The sequence below is a fragment of the Schistocerca gregaria genome, chromosome 3, assembly GCF_023897955.1.
Source record: "Schistocerca gregaria isolate iqSchGreg1 chromosome 3, iqSchGreg1.2, whole genome shotgun sequence".
In the NCBI taxonomy this organism is placed as follows: Eukaryota; Metazoa; Arthropoda; class Insecta; order Orthoptera; family Acrididae; genus Schistocerca; species Schistocerca gregaria.
Genome location: NC_064922.1, coordinates 502,435,080 through 502,455,815, shown reverse-complemented (window position 1 = coordinate 502,455,815; position 20,736 = coordinate 502,435,080).

Here is a 20,736-nt window from a genome sequence, read left to right as displayed (position 1 = left end):
GCCTCCATTCATGTCCATTGTGCATTGCGACGGACTTAGGGACTTCCAACAGGACAATATGACACAACACACGTCCAGATTTGCTACAGAGTGGCTCCAGGAACAACCATCTGAGTTTAAACATTTCGCTGGCCACCAAACTCTCCAGTCATAAATATTATTTAGCATATCTGGGATGCCATGGAACGTGCTGTTCAGAAGAGATGTCCACCCCCTCGTACTCTTGCGGATTTATGTACAGTCCTTTGTATTATTTCCCTCCAGCACTACTTCAAACATTAGTTGAGTCCATGCCACGTCGTGTTGCGGCACTTCTGCTTGCTCGCGGGGGTCCTACACGATATTAATCACATGTACCAGTTTCTTTGGCTCTTCAATGTATTGTACTATACCATGATTGTGAGGACAAGTTCGATTCACACCATGCATCCGATGGTTTAGGTATTTACATCTACATCTACATCCATACTCCGCAAGATACCTGACGGTGTGTGGTGGAGGGTACTTTGAGTAACTCTATCGGTTCTCCCTTCTATTGGTTCAAATGGCCCTGAGCACTATGGTACTTAACATCTGTGGTCATCAGTCCCCTAGAACTTAGAACTACTTAAACCTAACTAACGTAAGGACATCACACACATCCATGTCCGAGGCAGGATTCGAACCTGCGACCGTAGCGGTCACGCGGTTCCAGACTGAAGCGCCTACAACCGCTCGGCCACACCGGCGGGCTCTCCCTTCTCTTCCAGTCTCATATTGTTCGTGTAAAGAAAGATTGTTGGTATGCCTCTGTGTGGGCTATAATCTCTCTGATTTTATCCTCATGGTCTCTTCGTGAGATATACGTAGGAGGGAGCAATATACTGCTTGACTCCTCGGTGAAGATATGTTCTCGAAACTTCAACAAAAGCCCGTACGAGCTTCTGAGCGTCTCTCCTGCAAAGTCTTCCACTGGAGTTTATCTATCATCTCTGCAACGCTTTCGCGATTACTAAATGATCCTGTAACGAAGCGCACTGCTCTCCGTTGGATCTTCTCTATCTCTTCTATCAACCCTATCTGGTACGGATCCCACACTGGTGAGCAATATTCAAGCAGTGGGCGAACAAGTGTACTCTAACCTACTTCCTTTGTTTTCGGATTGCATTTCCTTAGGATTCTTCCAATGGATCTCAGTCTGGCACCCGCTTTACCGATGATCAAATTTATATGATAATTCCATTTTAAATCACTCCTAATGCGTATGGAATTAACTGCTTCCAGTTGCTGACCTGCTATATTGTAGCTAAATGATAAAGGAACTTTCTTTCTATGTATTCGCAGCACATTACACTTGTCTACATTGAGATTCAATTGCCATTCCCTGCACCATGCGTCAATTTGCTGCAGATCCTTCTGCATTTCAGTACAATTTTCCATTGTTACAACCTCTCGATATACCACAGCATCATCCGCAAAAAGCCTCAATGAACTTTCGATGTTATCCACAATGTCATTTATGTATATAGTGAATAGCAACGGTCCTACGACACTCCCCTGCGGCACACCTGAAATCACTCTTACTTTGGAAGACTTCTCTCCATTGAGAATGACATGCTGCGTTGTTATCTAGAAACTCTTCAATCCAATCACATAATTGGTCTGATAGTGCATATGTTCTTACTTTGTTCATTAAACGACTGTGGGGAACGGTATCGAACGCCTTGTGGAAGTCAAAAAACGCGGATCTACTTGGGAACCCGTGTCTATGGCCTTATGAGTCTCGTGGACGAATAGTACGAGCTGGCTTTCACACGATCTTTTTCGAAACCCATGCTGATTCTTACAAAGTAGATTTCTAGTCTCCAGAAAATTCATTATACTCGAACACAATACGTGTTACAAAATTCTACAACTGATCGACGTTAGAGATATAGGTCTACAGTTCTGCATATCTGTTCGACGTCCGTTCTTGAAAACGGGGATGACCTGTGCCTTTTTCCAATCCTTTGGAACGCTACGCTCTTCTAGAGACCTACCGTGCACTGTCAGGGCAGGGACTAGTGTTGCTTGTGCTCGTTTGAAAGCCATTCAGTTGGGAATGCCGTTTCAACCTTTTTTTTTTTCAACTTTTCACGTGCTGTAGCCCTATTGGAGGTCTTTAAGTTTACGTGGGACAGGTTTCGGGAGACGGTAATACGCGTTAAGAATTTCACAGTAGCAAGAGAAAGTAAGCCTCATCAGGGAACGGTCGTTTGAGGGTCCTTAGCGCGCGGAAGGGGCCGCTGCCAGCCGGTGGCGCTACGTGCCGAGACGAGCCCCGTTCAAGTCCCGCGGCCGCAGGCGGAGACCGCACCCCGCTCCGCGGACGACCCATTGTCTGGCGCAGCTGTATGATGCACACTGGCCGCGCGCAAGATGTATGAAGCTATTGATGTCACGCCGGTGGCAGGGGCCGCGGTAGGCAGTGTGGCGGCGCGTACGTGTGTTCGCCGACGTACGTGAGCTCGCCGGCGTTTGTATAAATCCGCCCCGCGAGTGCCGGTCGGATGACCTCTGGTCGTACGGCAAGGAAAGGAGCTGGAAGCGAACCCGGCGCCGCTTCTTCTTCACCTGTCGCGGGCAGCGCTGGCGGGGCTCGCCTTGCCATTGTCTTTATCGCGGGCCGTAAATCACGGCGGCGGACGGAGCGCCGGCGCGGCGCGGAGAAAGCAGCGGACCGCCTAGCCGCGGAGCCGCCTAGGCCGCTGTAAACGGCAGGCGACGGGGAGCGACCTCGGGGACGGCGACGCCGACGACGCACAAGGCGCGGCGGCCGCCCGGCCACACGGCCGCGCCCCTCGGCCTTTCATTAACCGTCCTGCTAATTATAGGCGGCACGCCACAAAGGCAGCGCGGAATTGTTTCGAGATAGTAAGTTGCTGCTTAACATCCTCGCGAGACAAGTTCAGCGGAAAAGCCGAGTCGCTTTGTCGAACGCAGTGCTCGGTGCGGCAATGAATGCATGCCGCATCTGGAGGGTACAGGGGACAGCAGTGCGACGTGTATAGGTTTCAGATGTTCTCCACGTTCACCGTCGGCCAGTTAGTTTATGACTGCGCGGCTGGGTAGCAGTGATGAACCGCTGGGTCACCTTTCAGCTATATGAATTCACCTACTTCTATTTAATTTGCTATTTTTCTTCCATAAAATACATGACGTCAGCATCTAATAAAATTTCAGCACCAACAAGTGCTATGCGTCTTTATGTTTGGACCATTATCTGAGAAACGTGATCAGACTTACCCAAGACACTAAAACTAACTGCTACAGTTCACTCTCACTATCCCATTCATACAGCAAGGAAAAGTAATTGATTAAACTGATTACTTACAGATAGGGAGCAAGGAGCTGGAGCTGAAGTTGTAAGAGGAAAAAAGAGAAGCCGGCCGCGGTGGTCTCGCGGTTCTAGGCGCTCACTCCGGAATCGCGCGACTGCTACGGTCGCAGGTTCGAATCCTGCCTCGGGTATGGATGTGTGTGATGTCCTTAGGTTAGTTAGGTTTAAGTAGTTCTAAGTTCTAGGGGACTGATGACCACAGATGTTAAGTCCCATAGTCCTCAGAGCCGTCTGAACCATTTTCGAAAAAAAGAGAAAACTTACACAAAAAAAACAAATAAAAATCATTAAAAGCTGCCAGCAGACTCCCAATAAAAATCACATATTTATGAATAAAATTCGTTCGTTAGAAGCTGATATATTTTCATTTTCCTTCATCGGCTTTGACGAATTCATTTCTCATTTTCAGAAGCCTACAAAATGAGGGATCTTATAAATCTTTAGACCTTTTCTAAACATTTATGTATGTTATAAGAGATATAACAGCCAACGGCCTTGCCGCAGTGGATACACCGGTTCCCGTCAGATCACCGAAGTTAAGCGCTGTCGGGCTTGGCGCCACTTGGATGGGTGACCATCCAGGTCGCCATGCACTGTTGCCATTTTTCGGGGTGCACTGAGTCTCGTGATGCCAATTGATGAGCTACTCGACCGATTAGTAGCGGCTTCGGTCAAGAATACCATCGAAACGACCGGGAGAGTGGTGTGGTGACCACACGCCCCTCCTATCCGCATCCTTATTGATGATGACACGGTGTTCGGATGATTCCGATGGGCCACTTGTGTCCTGAAGACGGAGTGCTTTAATAAGAGGTATAACATGTAAGCTTTCACGGCCGCAAGATGTTGCCTGCAGTAGGCAACGAACGTCAGGAAGGAGAAGTAGTTTTATATATGGACCACGTCAATTCAGCCCGGAAGTTTTAATTAATGTAATAACAGGTATATTGCAGAAAATTACTCAGTGTTGGTACATCAGATGCTTCATAGAAGCCTAATGCCATGATATGTCACGAAATGGACAGATTTACTGTGACTAAATCACATCTGTGTACATTCAAGGTTTTTTTTTTTTTTTACCAGGACCAAGTAACATATTTAAAAGTATATAAAGTGTATAAATATAGTGTATAAAGAATTTATGTACAATACACTTGAAAAGGCATGGAATGTAGTTCTAATACATAAAAGAAATCGGCAAGTTTTCACATTTTATAAGATATGCTATGCAATCAAAATAGTGTCTACTTTTTAATGGAAGTCGATCATTCAACAAAGCTTTCCAATTTAGGTGGGAATGTCTGTTTATTTCAAATTCTTCTAAGTGGTTCATTTTGTAGCCCTTGTCAACTATAAGTAAAATTTCCATGTTAAGCAACGATGGAGGAGGAGTGTGTTTCTGGATATTGAGGCAATCTGCAAAAGTTGATGTATATGAATTCTCACTTGGGAACAGCTGAGGAGACACAAAATACTTTTACAACTGATTGGAGAATCCGTACAATCCAGTACAGCCCTAGTCACCAACAAACTGTCTGACTACCAAAGTTCCCACAGTAACTGGCTGTACTGTACCATACCACAATTCATTAAAACCTAGGATAACGAGTTTAAACATCGTAAATAGGGTGAATACCTTTATGAACTCTTGATCCCCAGAAGTATCTATAAGTTATTTCAACATCAGAACATTAATGAAACTGCCTTATCTTAACTAACAAAAACAATAGGGTGATAAAACCGCTTGCAGAACGCAGATACGTCGGAAACAAATGTTCATAAAAGTGCTCATCAATTTTAATTCCTCTGGTAATTGCAGCAGATGCATGAGACGGAGTTACCAGCAACAAGCTCCTCAGTCCGTTGAGTCCCCGCCTGCCACTAATCGATGCCCTCGGAGTTCCACATAATTTCACGGAATGTCCCGCGGGCAGGTCCGTTTCCTCTTGCGAGTCTCTCCAGCCCCGGCACGCGGCCCTCAGCAGCCGGAGAGGTGGCCCCCTCTCATTGGATGCGGCTGAACCTATTGCTGGGTAACCAGCACAGATAATAGTGGAAACCACTATCGATGCGAGCGGATGTGGCTCAGTTGTGAATAATAAAGTGACTCCGTCATAAAACTGAGCTGCAGTTTTAGAAATGCTATGCAGTTATGCCGTATCTACAATAAAGTCACTATTACTCCAGATTTTCACAATTGCTCGATAAATGGGACAGCAGAGTGATTGTCACTGTTGCAAAGCGCTGACTTGCTCATCCTGTCTACAAATTTGTGCTATATTAGTACATCTTAAAGTGAAAAGCATGATATTATACATTAATGAAGTTTATATCTTTGGATAGAACAAACATGGGTCAGCAAAAGAGCGTTTTTTGACGCAACAGTAAATGTGTGGGTAAGGGCTGCTGTTTCCTTAAAACTGCTTAATTCCCTCTCCGCCCCCCCCCTCGCCCCTCCCCAAAAGAATAGGCAGTGTGGTTGCAGTCCTGCTGATGACGTGGGCACCATAATTTGTGCTGTGTTGATAAACCGGCTCTGCATCCCTCTAGACAAATGTTGACCTTCTCGGATATTAAAAAGTATTTTCGTGTTCCACATCTTGCAGGCTATTGTGGGATACAGCGTTTATCGTAATTAATAGCGACATCTGACACGAAGAAAGGTATAAGATAATAGAAGAAAAAACTTTCCAGAAAACAGGTGTCGGCAAAAGAGCCGTTTGCGACGCAACAGTAAATGTGTGTGTAAGGGCTCTCGTTATGGCACGAAATATAGCCACATTTAGAATAAATTCATTTGAAATATAAATTTTGCGACCATGTCCCCATCCAATCAGACAAAAATTAACTCATGAGGAACGTTAGCAACAAACCTGAGCACTTTACACTGTGCTACGTGTAGCACTATTGCCTAGGATGGCACTATCACGCCTAAGTCAAAGGTTGGCCATAGTTGTTGGTGCTTGTGGTCTTCTCTCTCTCTCGTTGTGAACATACTTGTATTTTTGTGGCAGCAGTCGGTACGCCAAAGTAGCCAGCCAGTCGCAGCACGGAGCCAGGAGGAAAGATGGTTGCTTGCTCACTGCGGAAGAGACTTGTCGCAGTCTGCAAATGCGGTTTATGAGGCCGGCTGCCGTACTAAGTGATCACGGGCCTGCAGTATTGAGGATTCTGGAGGCGGTGCAGCCTGAACGTGCAGCAGTGTCTACTCAGTTATGTCGCACGCACAAGGAACTCCTTCAGTGCGAGGTCGCAAAGGGCCATTGATGTTTACAGTATTCGACACCGCACTTATTGTCTGCCATGCAACCATGATATTGGCTGCTAATGGAACGAGGGGGCAGGATTGGAAGCATCCAGTGGTCAGTGCAGTATGAGGCTGTGGTGCGTAGTTGAAGTGCTTAGTTGACGATTAACTCACGGCCGGCCGCTGTGTGTTCTAGGCGCTTTAGCCAGGAACCGCGCGACCGCTACGGTCGCAGGTTCGGATCCTGTCTCGGGCATGGATGTGTGTGATGTCCTTGGGTTAGTTAGGTTTAAGTAGTTCTAAGTTCTAGGGAACTGATGGCCTCAGATGTTAAGTCCCATAGTGCTCAGAGCATTTTGAACTATTTTTTTATTAACTCACAACAGTGCTACAGTGCTAGTGGAGTTGATACAAAACTGAGCAATGGCAATGATGAACAAAGCAAACATACCATTATATCTGCAACAATAGTTGCCGAAGTTGACCTTTAGTCAGAAAGGAACCTAAGGAATTTCACAGAGTGAGAATGAAGTGGAAGACGAAATATTAGCGTTTCTGCAAGATGTGTGAGTGGAATGTGTGGTTTCGTATACGCTCGACTGTGCGAGCAATGTACATGAGGCGTACAATGATGATGACACGTGCTTAACAAGTGAAAGTGATATTGGCAAAAGTTTCGATCCAAATAGTTCATCACCCTTGTCGGACAGGGACACACAAATTCCGTTTCCAGTGAAACGACCGGCCGCGGTGGTCTCGCGCTTCTAGGCGCGCAGTCCGAAACCGTGCGACTGCTACGGTCGCAGGTTCGAATCCTGCCTCGGGCATGGATGTGTGTGATGTCCTTAGGATAGTTAGGTTTAAGTAGTTCTAAGTTCTAGGGGACTGATGACCTCAGCAGTTAAGTCCCACAGTGCTCAGAGCCATTTGAACCATTTTTTTCCCAGTGAAACGCAGTAAAGGACAGACGTTTTCCAAGATGCAGGTGCTAAACATAACTACGTACGTGGAAGATTATCCTCAGTATAGGAAGAAAAATGAACAGATTTCGAATCAGTCCGCAGAAATATGGCCGTGTTACGCATAAGAAGAATTGCGGATATTCAAGGGAGGGCAAGGCGCACTCATTAACAAAACTAGTGTCTGTGCGTTTCAAGAACACCCCCATACAATTTACTGGGCACTATACTGACCTACTACTTTACGCACATCAAACTGCGCGCGACGTAGATTACAGTGATTTCAAGGGAAGCAGTGGATGTTTGCACAGCTTCGAAGAATGCTACAGATTTGAAAGACATAAGATAAAGAAATTTCAATCAAAGCACAGCAAACTGCGGAATTGGCCTGAAAATTTGTAGATGAGTTAAACAAACTTATCCCTCTTCCAGTAATAAATTTGTTTTCAACTCCGAGCAATCGGTATTTGAGGAGGAAATACATATGAAAGGAACCGTGGAAATTAGATCCACTAACATCATTGTCTTAAAGCATTCGTATACAATTATGTAAACTGTTAATCTAGGTGGTAAATGGGATCGAACGTTATTTATTGTGCTGCAAGAAATCGGAGGTGCTCTGCCCCTTTCGATACTTTCTGTTGCGCGTGATCTTACAAGGACAGCAGGGAATATTTACGCCGTAGCAAGCACGAGTAGGAAAATGAGGGTAAGAGAACAACTGCCGTATGAGTGCTGCTTTTGGCCAATAGCTGGTCAAAATAACTAGCTTTTGTTTGATTCCTGGTCTGCGTATAGAAATCATACTTCTTTAGAGGAAACTGTCCCTGACATTGCCGTTCATACCATCTGGAACCATCGGACACATTCAGCCTCTGGATCTTTGCATGTTCCGTTCCTACAGAGCATTCTATCGAACTATCTGCAGCTACGCCTTAAAGGATAACCAGTTTTCACAATAAGCCCCACGATAGACTTTTTCGCATTCGGTTGCATGCCATCACATTCCATTATTCTCATCACCCTATTACACCAATATTATTCTATATGCATGCGTTAAGTTTGGATACCTAGCTGGACGTCCTGTACAGTTAGTAACTGATGGTAAGGACCTTTGTGATCACTGTGGCGTACCTTTTATTATTCGGTGTTCATTGTGGAAGTTAATGGTTTCTTTTGAAAATTTCTTGAATGTCGACAATGTCCATCCCTTAGAAGGCTGATATCTGCACTTCTCGGACACACAGTTGCTGTCGCCGTTTTGATCAAATAGTGAGCTATTAGCAGTTAATATTTCTCTGTGATAATTTTTAACATAACACTCTTAAATGAGCCTTACTAAACACTGCACTTACGACCTCGCACTCAAGAGGTCCCTTGTGAGTAAATTCTGGTCATGATCAGTGCATATTTCTGGCTGAAGCATGTACTGTGATTTGGTGTGGGCATGTCGCCATTTTCTAATTACCACTCACAGACTGTGCTCTGACAGAGTGTATTTGAATTTTGTTGACGGATGTGGCCATACATTTGTGTTCATGTGGTTCTATACAGAGACCGACTTCACATGAATGTACGTCGTTTAATGGACGGTTGTCTGATTACTTTATATTGTTGCTATGAATCGTACTGAGCACTGTATTTTAATTTTGTTCTATAGCCATGGACTTTGTATGAGTGCGGATTGTAGATGGCCAGTCGGCTTGTTAAACTTGTAGACAGTACTGCTATACTCTATATTGCAGATAGGATTCACATATACCACTGAATGTACATGGAAAATTATATCGTTGTTCGACACTTAGTTCAACAGATATGGCGTCGTAAACACTGAGATACGTGTAAAACTGCCGCATCATGTCTGACGATAAAATTTATTGCTGCTTTGCTACTACCTCTATTCCTTACAAATTTCCCAGACTGCAGCCACATACGCCGCTGAATAAAGCTACAAAATTATATCTTTGTACAACGCACTGTTCAGAAGACAGGACGTCATAATATAACATACGAGGGCTATTCGGAAACAAAGGAACGATAGGTCGCAAAATGGAAACCACAGTGAAAATCAAAACTGTTTCATTTGCAACAGTTAGCTACAACTTCCAGCTACATAATTCAGCAGATATGGCGTCGTAGCCGCAGATCCAACTTAGACGTTTGTCGTAGCGTTGTATCAACTTTCCAATATCCTCGTTATAGAAAGCCGCCGCCAGTGCTTTACGCCAGTTCTCTACGTTGGCCTACAGCTTGTTGTCTGTGCCAAAATGTTTTCTTCATAGCCAGCAGTTCGTATGAGCAGAGATGAAACTCAGAGGGAGACAATTACGGGCTGCATTGTTGGTAATCAAACATTTCTAATTGAAAACGATGCAGGAGCATCTTCTTTGCCCCTGCAGGATGCTGCTGAGAATTTTCTTAAAGAAGAAACCGCATGACAGTTAAGTAATGTTGGCTGCCTAGCTTCAGGCGAAATTTCTCACCAGGCCCTCGTAAATGGCGGGAGACACTAATGTTCTAGGTATCTATGTGCTCTCTGTGTGCTCAGAACTAAAAAGAATGACGTAAGGCGATCGACAGGGATACTAGAGACACTGACTAACACACCTGCGCAAAACTTCATTGGATTTTCACTGTGGTTTCCATTTCTCGACCAATCGTTTCTTTCTTTGTGAATAACTCTCGTAAATGTAGTCGTAGAACAATACTGCAGGGCGAAATGGGCTACAGATACAGGTGAAATACGTGTAAAAATGTGTGTGAAATATGATAAATGAAAATTAAGTATATATGCCATTTTCCTTACTCTGGCAAAGATGCAGGTAAAAAGCTTCTTCTAATCCGCTAGATCGATTTCAACCACACTTGGAACACACATTACTTACTATATGAAAAGACTGTGGGGCTAAGAGCCATCAGCCTGCTATTAGGGTGGGGGTGATAACTTGGGGAGAGAAGGTGGGGAAGAGAAGAAAAACAAAGAGGGGAAAGGAGGAGATAGACACTGATATGAGGGGGGGCGGGGAAAGTTGGATAGTGACGAGAAGGAAATGGTCAGAAAAAAGTAAGAGAAGAAGAAGGGGTTATACAGAAAGCAAAGGAGGAAGGCGACAGGCAGAGAGATTGTGGAGACAGACAAGAACAGAGAGAGGTGGAAAGAGAAGACTGACAAACAGTGAGGAGACTGACAAATAGAGAGAGAGGAGGAGATGACAGAGGGAGGAAGGAGGAGGATATAGAGGGTGAAGAGTAAATATATTTAGATGTGGGAGGGAGATCATGGACAGACAGGGGGGAACGAGCAGATGGACAGAGAGAAGGGAGACTAGCATGCATACAGGAAGGAGAATACGTTGAGATGGGCAGAAAATGGGGAAAGATGAGATGGACAGAACGAGGAGAAGAAGGAGTAGTAGTAGATAGACAAAGGAAGAGAAGAGGAGCCTGGCAGAATGGGTCAGAAGGTGTAAAGAGGAAGAGGAGGCAGGCTTAGAGGGGGGAAGGAGGTGATGCACGCAAAGAAGGGGGAAAGGAAAAGGTGGATAGAGAGAAGAGGGGAAGAGAAGGCGAGGGAGAGTGGGGTGAGGAGGTGATAGACAGGGGAGAAAGGACGAAATGTGTTAACAGAAGATTAGAATAAATACATGTCCGGGCAACGTGGGGTACTCAGCTAGTTTTGAATACTTGTGTGCTAACTAGAGCAATACTTAACACTGCAGTTAGTGGCGGCTGCTAAACACAGAATCGCAACTATCTCGCAAACGGCTCCTTTGCAGACGCATGTTTACGAGGTAGTCTTTGCGTCTATCATTCCATACTTTAATCTGTGTCAGTTTCCAGTATTATTATTATTATGATACCTCTTGTATACAACAGGGTAATGTGAGACTGCTTACTGTGTCTGCAACAGTTTGTGCGGGCAAATTTATCGGGGGGGGGGGGGGGGGCAGTACTTGCTCTTGATATACGTAGAAGGGAGCGGTGTGTGTAAGTATATTGCCGCGTCAGAGGTCGGGCTCTGCCAGCAAAGGGGTACTGGAGACGAATGCTGCGGTAGAGTCGTCGTAGACTGTGAAACAGATTCAAGGAGAAAGAAAACGAGACAGGGTCGTTTACTTAAGTACAAGAAAACGCAGAGTCAGCAGACACATGAGCTGACCACAGGCCTTGTAGCTGCCTCTGGATCGCACACCTCTCTTCACACTGTAGGTCACAGGCTTCGAGTAGTTATTCTGCGTAAACGACAATGCATTTTGTGTCTACACAGTTGTGGTATTCAGCCCACTGGGTGCATAGTCAGGTACAGTGGAGTAGGTTTTATTGAAGGATTGTTCGCGGTTTAGGTTGCGGATTCAGTTTATAATGTCTGCCCTTGGAACACGTCTCAGCAACACCTTCGGAACACGAATGAGGCGACTTCAAAGTGTAAGTTAACATTATTGTGGCAGGTCTACTAGCTTTTATTGAACGCCATATTAAACATCGCGAGGGCTCTCGACTGCGTTTTACTTTTTATACGTTGTAGCAACATGGCGAAGGCCATTTAATTTTTAGTTCAGGATTTCCGTTCCTCTGTGGCGTATTGTATAGACCTTTCTCCAAGTCCCTGTTTGTATCTGTCTTCTCTTCCGTCGATCGAGACTGACGTGTAGTCGTTTTTAACTCCTCTTTCTCTTGGTGTTTTATAGTTTTGACATGGGCGCGTAGGAAACTCGTTGTTTTTGCTCCTCGACACAGAAACAAAACAAAATAACACTGATACTTAATGCTATTTTTCAACGTCGTCAGCAAGTCTCTATAAAGAAAGGCTGGAACGTTATCCGAGAGAAATTCGCTCTTTGGTCTCTGAGACATTCGAGAACTACTATGTGAACGTCCTCATCTTTAGAAAATCTCTTTCCACACAGATGTTCTTTCAGCTTGCCAAAATGGTCCTCTGGACAATGTAGTCTGTGATCAATGTCGATGACCTTCCTTCCCGATCAGCATCACCCTACGTCAGTGCGATCTTTGTCAAACTGTAGGCACAATTTCAATACGGCTGCATACGACATAGCATTTGGTACAAAAACTATTAGAATTTCAAGGCGAGCCTGTGTGTAGTTTAGTCAATATGCTCACAAGGGCACTGTCTTGTGTCCTTAAATTTTAGAGAATGTATTCAGTTGCCGCGTCACTTCACTCACTTTCTCCGATGCGCCTGTCTTACGTACCACAGCACAATTGTGCCTGCAGGAAACTCAGAAACTATGCCGTCTTTCTGACAATGAGCCACTCTTGTTGCACGGGTGGCTTATTGTGGGAAGACGTGTGTAGCGCGTACTTCATATGTTCACAACGCCATACTATTTCATGGGTGATGCGGTGGCTGGAGTCTGTCGGAACGATATCCCGCAGAAGGTGTCGCACTGTTTTGTTTGATCAATTACCGACCTCACAGGATTGGTGAATGCGTACTCGATGAGAACACTACACGCACGAATGATAAGGCTCGCATATCGAGGCTAAATTCAGCTACGTATAAGCTACGTATACATCTATATTCTGCAGACCAACTGCATGGGAACGGGTACTGTGTGTAATATTGGTAGGCTCAGTGTGTGCTGCGTATCTTGCAGTAAGCAACACGTTGTTTGACTTTTCTAGGAATGCTAGCTCTCAGAATTTTTGCTTACTAAATGAAATTCACTGCTGCTCTTTGGATCTTCTCTATTATATCCATCAGTATCTGGTAAGGATCTCAGACTAAGGAACAGTACTCAAGTATCAATCGAAAGTGAGCTTGTACGCAGTTCATTTTGTGGTTGGACTCCTTTTCTGAGAATTGCTCGAATAAACCTCAGTCTATCATTTATCATTCGACTTTAAAACATTCCTTAGAATACGCTGTGGTCTGTCTTATAGTAAAAATTCAAGCCGCTCACAAAATGGTAGCCCTAGGTTGCGTATTCAAATACACTCCTGGAAATGGAAAAAAGAACACATTGACACCGGTGTGTCAGACCCACCATACTTGCTCCGGACACTGCGAGAGGGCTGTACAAGCAATGATCACACGCACGGCACAGCGGACACACCAGGAACCGCGGTGTTGGCCGTCGAATGGCGCTAGCTGCGCAGCATTTGTGCACCGCCGCCGTCAGTGTCAGCCAGTTTGCCTTGGCATACGGAGCTCCATCGCAGTCTTTAACACTGGTAGCATGCCGCGACAGCGTGGACGTGAACCGTATGTGCAGTTGACGGACTTTGAGCGAGGGCGTATAGTGGGCATGCGGGAGGCCGGGTGGACGTACCGCCGAATTGCTCAACACGTGGGGCGTGAGATCTCCACAGTACATCGATGTTGTCGCCAGTGGTCGGCGGAAGGTGCACGTGCCCGTCGACCTGGGACCGGACAGCAGCGACGCACGGATGCACGCCAAGACCGTAGGATCCTACGCAGTAGGGGACCGCACCGCCACTTCCCAGCAAATTAGGGACACTGTTGCTCCTGGGGTATTGGCGAGGACCGTCTCCATGAAGCTGGACTACGGTCCCGCACACCGTTAGGCCGTCTTCCGCTCACGCCGCAACATCGTGCAGCCCGCCTACAGTGGTGTCGCGACAGGCGTGAATGGAGGGACAAATGGAGACGTGTCGTCTTCAGCGATGAGAGTCGCTTCTGCCTTGGTGCCAATGATGGTCGTATGCGTGTTTGGCGCCGTGCAGGTGAGCGCCACAATCAGGACTGCATACGACCGAGGCACACAGGGCCAACACCCGGCATCATGGTGTGGGGAGCGATCTCCTACACTGGCCGTACACCTCTGGTGATCGTCGAGCGGACACTGAATAGTGCACGGTACATCCAAACCGTCATCGAACCCATCGTTCTACCATTCCTAGACCGGCAAGGGAACTTGCTGTTCCAACAGGACAATGCACGTCCGCATGTATCCCGTGCCACCCAACGTTCTCTAGAAGGTGTAAGTCAACTACCCTGGCCAGCAAGAACTCCGGATCTGTCCCCCATTGAGCATGTTTGGGACTGGATGAAGCGTCGTCTCACGCGGTCTGCACGTCCAGCACTGGTCCAACTGAGGCGCCAGGTGGAAATGGCATGGCAAGCAGTTCCACAGGACTACATCCAGCATCTCTACGATCGTCTCCATGGGAGAATAGCAGCCTGCATTGCTGCGAAAGGGGATATACACTGTACTAGTGCCGACATTGTGCATGCTCTGTTGCCTGTGTCTATGTGCCTGTGGTTCTGTCAGTGTGATCATGTGATGTATCTGAACCCAGGAATGTGTCAATAAAGTTTCCCCTTCCTGGGACAATGAATTCACGGTGTTCTTATTTCAATTTCCAGGCGTGTACAAATGAAAACAGGCAGAACACAGCACTGCGCCCGGCAACACATATATAAGACAAGAAGTGTCTAGCGCTGCTGTTAGATCGGTTACTGCTGCTACAATGGTAGGTTATCTAGATGTAAGTGAGTTTCAACGTGGTGTTATAGTCGGAGCACGAGCGATGGGACGCAGTGTCTCCGAGCTAGCGATGAATTGGGGATTTTCTAGTACGATCAGTTTACGAGTGTACCTTGAATATCAGGAATTTGCTAAAAGATCAGATCTCCGACATCGCTACGGCCAGAAAAAGGTCCTGCAAGACCGGAACTAACGACGACTGAAAAGAATCTTTCAGCGCGTCAGAAAAGCAAATCATCCGCAAATTGCAGTAGATATCAATGCTGGGACATCAACAAGTGTCAGCGTGCGAACCATTCCACATTCCACAAAACATCATCGATAGGGGGTTTCGGAGCCGAAGGCCTACTCGTCTATCCTTGATGAATGCATGACACAAAGCTTTGCGCCTCACCTGGGCCCTTCAACACCAAAGGTGGAATGTTGATGACTGGAAACTTATTGCCTGGTCGACCAAATCTCGTTTCAGACTGTATCGAACGGAAGGACGTGTGCGAGTATGGAGACAATCTCATGAATCCATAGACCCTGCACGTCAGCAGGGGACTGTTCAGTCTGGTGGAGGCTCTGTAATGGTGTGGGGCGTGTGCAGTTTTGATATGGGACTCCTGATACGTTTAGATACGACTTTGCGAGGTGACACGTATGTAAGCATCCTGTCTGATCACCTCCATCCATTCATGTCCATTGTGAATTCCGGCAGCCTTGGGCAACTCCAGCAGGACAGTGCGACACCGCAGACAGCCGAGTTGCTACAGAGTGGATCCAGCAACATTCTTCTGAGTTGGAACACTTCCGCTGGCAACAAAGCTCCCCAGACGTGAACACTATTGAGCATATCCGGGATGCCTAGCAACGTGCTGTTTAGAAGAGATCTGCACCCCTTCGTACTCTTACAGATTTAAGGAGAGCCTCGCACGATACAAGGCGTCAATTCCTTCTAGCACTACTTCAGACATTACTCGAGTCCATGCCACGTCGTGTTGAGGCACTTCTGTGTGCTCGCGGGGGCCCTACACGTTATTAGGCAGCTTCCGCAGTTTCTTTGGCTCTTCATTTTAGTATACTGCATTGGACTCCTTTTTTTCAGACTGCACTGTTGCTCGTAGGAAGTTCGCTAGCCCATTATTGTGTAGCGAAATGAAAAATGACTCGTGGATAATTAATGATCGGTACAGGGATTAGTAGTTGACCCTGAACGCAAGTAAATGTAACGTACTGGACGTAGATAGGCGAAAAGATCTATTACGGTACTATTACTCAACCTGTTGATGGCAAATCACTGGAAACAGTAATAACCTTAAAATACGTAGGAGTAAGCTTCCACCACGACTCAAATGGAGTAACCACATTAAACTAATTGAAGGAAAAGCAGGTGAATGACTGAGATTCTCTGGAAAGACTCCAAGATAGCGTAATTTATCCGCGAAAGAAGTGCTTTCCAAATACATGTTTTGCCAATTTTTTGGTGCTGTACATCAGTCTGGGACTCTTACCAAGTAGGAATCACAGGAGAGACATAGGTAGATTGAAGGCCCGCGCGTTTAGTCATGGGATCGTTACAGAGATAATCACCAAACAGCAGTGGCAGTCGCGGCTGCGAAAGGCGTCATAAGTCACGGAGAGCGTACGTCCGAGAAAGAAGAGTTGGATGACATACTGTCTCCTGCCAAATAGGTCTCGCGAGATAGCCACAACGAAAAAAAAAGAAAAAATAGAGCTTATACCGGAGTTTATCGACTATCGTTCTTACAAACTCCATTTGCGAATAGAACAGAAAAGAGACTATATGACACTGGTATTAGAGGTACCCTCGGCCACACACTGCAGGGTGGTTTGCGAACTAGAGATGTAGATCCTAATAAAGGTCTTCTGTCTTATTTTATTCGTTAGCTGGCAGTGCGTAACTGAATAGGTTGGGGCGCTCCCGTGACGTGACACTGAATCGCTAAAGCCACAGCTCCTGAAATCCAGATCGCGTTTGTCCAATCCAGGAAGACATTACCGTTAACCAGCTTTATGGACTGATTCACTTTATGAACTAGGGAATGCTTTGTGACGCCAAGAAGACCATTCTAAGGTATCACACACACTGCACTGGCGATCTGTTTCGAGCCGGCAGAGGGATACCGTATTAAGTACCTCTCACGATCCATGCTCGATTTTTTTGTGGTCTGTAAGTAACACAGCATCAGATATCACGATATTTAAGTGAACAAAATATCCTCTTGTGTCTTTTGCTGATGTAGAATGTCCCTTTACTTACGGACGTGAGTGTGAATTCATAGTATTTAACAGTGTAACGTAATGTAACTCAATAATAAAGCAAATATCAGTATACAGTGAAGTTTGGTGCCGAATAAAGAATGGTAGTTCCTTAGTAGTGTATCATACCTGTGAAATGTTTCGGTCTGTGCCTAAAAATATCAGCCTTGACTGATCATAACTGTTTCTTCCTTTTTCTCGATCTTCGTTAAGTCTTCTCCATTGTTTCAGTTTTTATTTGTATTATCCTAAATTCAGTATACAAAATTTTAGTTAACAGGAATGCTCTTTTCAACGAATTCATTTCGTATTAAGCAAGGAACTGCAATATATTTCCAACTGAAGGCGGTGTTTTTCATACTAGCTGTGCAAACGATACACACACATCAACTATCACTTACGGATACTAAGCACAATAAATATATTATCATCATTCTTTAACGGCCTCCCTGTTTCAGTGGCTTGCGAAACCGGTTACTGTTACGGACGCCCTGATTTGTTTCTCGGTGGTACCATCGATTTTTTTCTGCGTGAAAGAGTCGAGAACTGGGTCAGGTCCGTCTTCGAAGATTATATGATAAGTTGGCTGAATAAATGAACAACGATACTCACAGGGAAACTGCCAAAATGGAATCGAATAGAAAATCTTGCAGTACTAAGGTCATTTTGCGACACTTATCAAATTAATATTTAGCCTTGTTAGATTTAATCTTTTGTTTCCATCTACCTTGCGTTAAGGTCACACCTAGAAACACACATCAAAAAATTTTTACATCATCGAAGTTCACAGAACTCCTGAAGATAGACGTTGACTGTGGATATTGTATCCCTTTGACTTTTCAGATATGTCACTAAACCCGCCCAAATATGTAACCATGCATGAGCAGCGCCTATTAGACGGAGGGGATCCGACAGCAGATCAGTTCCAGTCATTCCACTAGGAAGGAGGTACACGGCTCGTGTGGTCTTTAGTTCAACCATGCCTAGAAGGTCAATATCGAGGTTCGATTGCGTCCGCCTTGTTACTTTGTGCCAGGAAGGGCTCTCGACAAGGGAGGTGTCCAGGGGTCTCGGAGTAAACAAAAGCGATGTTTTCCGGACGTGGAGGAGATACAGAGAGACAGAAACTGTCGATGACATGCCTCGCTCAGGCCGCCCAAGGGCTACGACTGCAGTGGATGACCGCTACCTAAGGATTATGGCTCGGAAGAACCCTGACAGCAACGCCACCATGTTGAATAACGCTTTTCGTGCAGCCACAGGACGTCGTGCTACGACTCAACCTGTGCGCAATAGGCTGCATGATGTGCAACTTCACTTCCGACGTTAATGGCGAGGCCCATCTTTGCAACCACAACACCACGCAGTGCGGTACAGATAGCCCGACAACATGCCGAATGGACCGCTCAGGACTGGCATCATGTTCTCTTCAATGATGAGTGGCTCATATGCCTTCAACCAGACAATCGTCGGAGACGTGTTTGGAGGTAACCCGGTCAGGCTGAACGCCTTAGACACACTGTCCTGCGAGTGCAGCAAGGTGGAGGTTCTCTGCTGTTTTTGGGGTGACATTATGTGGGGCCGACGTACGCCTCTGGTGGTCATGGAAGGCGCCGTAACGGCTGTACGATACGTGAGTACCATCCTCCGACCGATAGTGCAACCATATCGGCAGCAGTCTTCATGGACGACAATTCGCGCCCCCATCGTGCACATCTTGTTAATGACTTCCTTCAGGATAACGACATCGCTCGACTAGAGAGGCCAGTATGTTCTCCAGACATGAACCCTACCGAACATGCCTGGGAAAGATTGAAAAGGTCTGTTTTGGATGACGTGACCCACCAACTACTTTGAGAGATCTACGCCGAATCGCCGTTGAGGAGTGGGACAATCTGGACCAACAGTGCTTTGATGAACTTGTGGGCAGCATGCCACGACGAATACAGACATGCATCAATGCAAGAGGACGTGCTACTGAGTATTAGATGTACAAGTGTGTACAGCAATCTGGAGCACCACCTTTAAAGATCTCGCTGTATGGAGGTACAGCATGCAATGTGTGGTTTTCATGAGCAACAAAAAGGGCGGAAATGATTTTTAGGTTGATCTGTATTCCAGTTTTCTGTACAGGTTCCGGAACTCTCTCAACCGAGGTGATGCAAAACTTTTTATTGTGTATATTTGGTCGAACTGTCTTACATATTCTGCTTATTGTAATATTTTTGTGGAAAGGGTTCTTCCGCACATACATTCAAACATTTGCTTCCCCCGCATTCATTACATCTTCCTCTTACTTTCCCGCCATACCTTATTCTTCTGTAATGTAATTAAATACATTTTCTGTCGTCATCATATTCATCAACTTTCTTCAGAAACACTTTAAAATTTTTCCTCGTTTTCATTTCCTTACTGCAGCCTATTCTTCGTTTTTAGGAAATTACCCCATAATATTATAGTAATGCTACAAAATAAAATGATTCTTTATTTGAATATTGTATTATGGTGCTTCCTTAATAGCATAATTTCGTCGTTTTGCTACTTTTTCCTGTATAAATCTGAAATGTGCTTGATATTAATTAACCAAAGATGGTAATAACATGTTTCACGTACAAAATACAAATTTGTTCGAAGTGGTACACGAATGAGAAATGAGTAAGTAGTTGGTAGTTTCTAAGGCAAAAGATTTCAAAAACCTACGGGAATTTTAAGACTTGTTTCTTGAAGAAAATGAACAAAGACAAAGAAGTAAGGACGTACATACACTTTTAGGATCATATAACATACCGTCGGGTGCATTTCACCAAAGAGTTAGATTGTCGACGAAATTGTATTGATCATAGTATCGATAAAATCATCGAAGTATAATCTAATAACTGATGTAAGGTGACGCACTGAAGTGTAGTACTATGCTGAAAAATTCAGTAATGAGAATATGAATTACAAATTTTCAAATGCGATATCTGAACAAAGCAAAATCGTTAAAGGTAGCTTATTAGAAAAAGAAATCGCAAAATATAGACGCGCAAACCAATGTGTTATGTCTGAGAAATGTAGAAAAACGAAAGCAGTAACGTGAGAGGTATTCCACGACCTGGATGAAATAAAGAAATAGGAGGGTAAATAGTACACGAAACACAGACACTAGAAAAGTTTACATTTTCAGCACCACTCTCTACTTCAAGCGTTAAGCCCTCCAACCTTTTTCAAACTTCAGATTTACTGAAACTCTTTCTACTTGGTCTTCCTGCGCACCCTGTTGGTGAACACACATTTTTTACTGGTTCGACATAAAATTTCCAAATCTGGCAACATTTTCACGATGTCACCATTTGAGATAAACATGTTGAGCGATTGTTGTACATTTTCGTTACGTCAACTGTCTCCCTTTCCATTTCAATCTACACACACTATCTATAAGTCACCATTTGATGT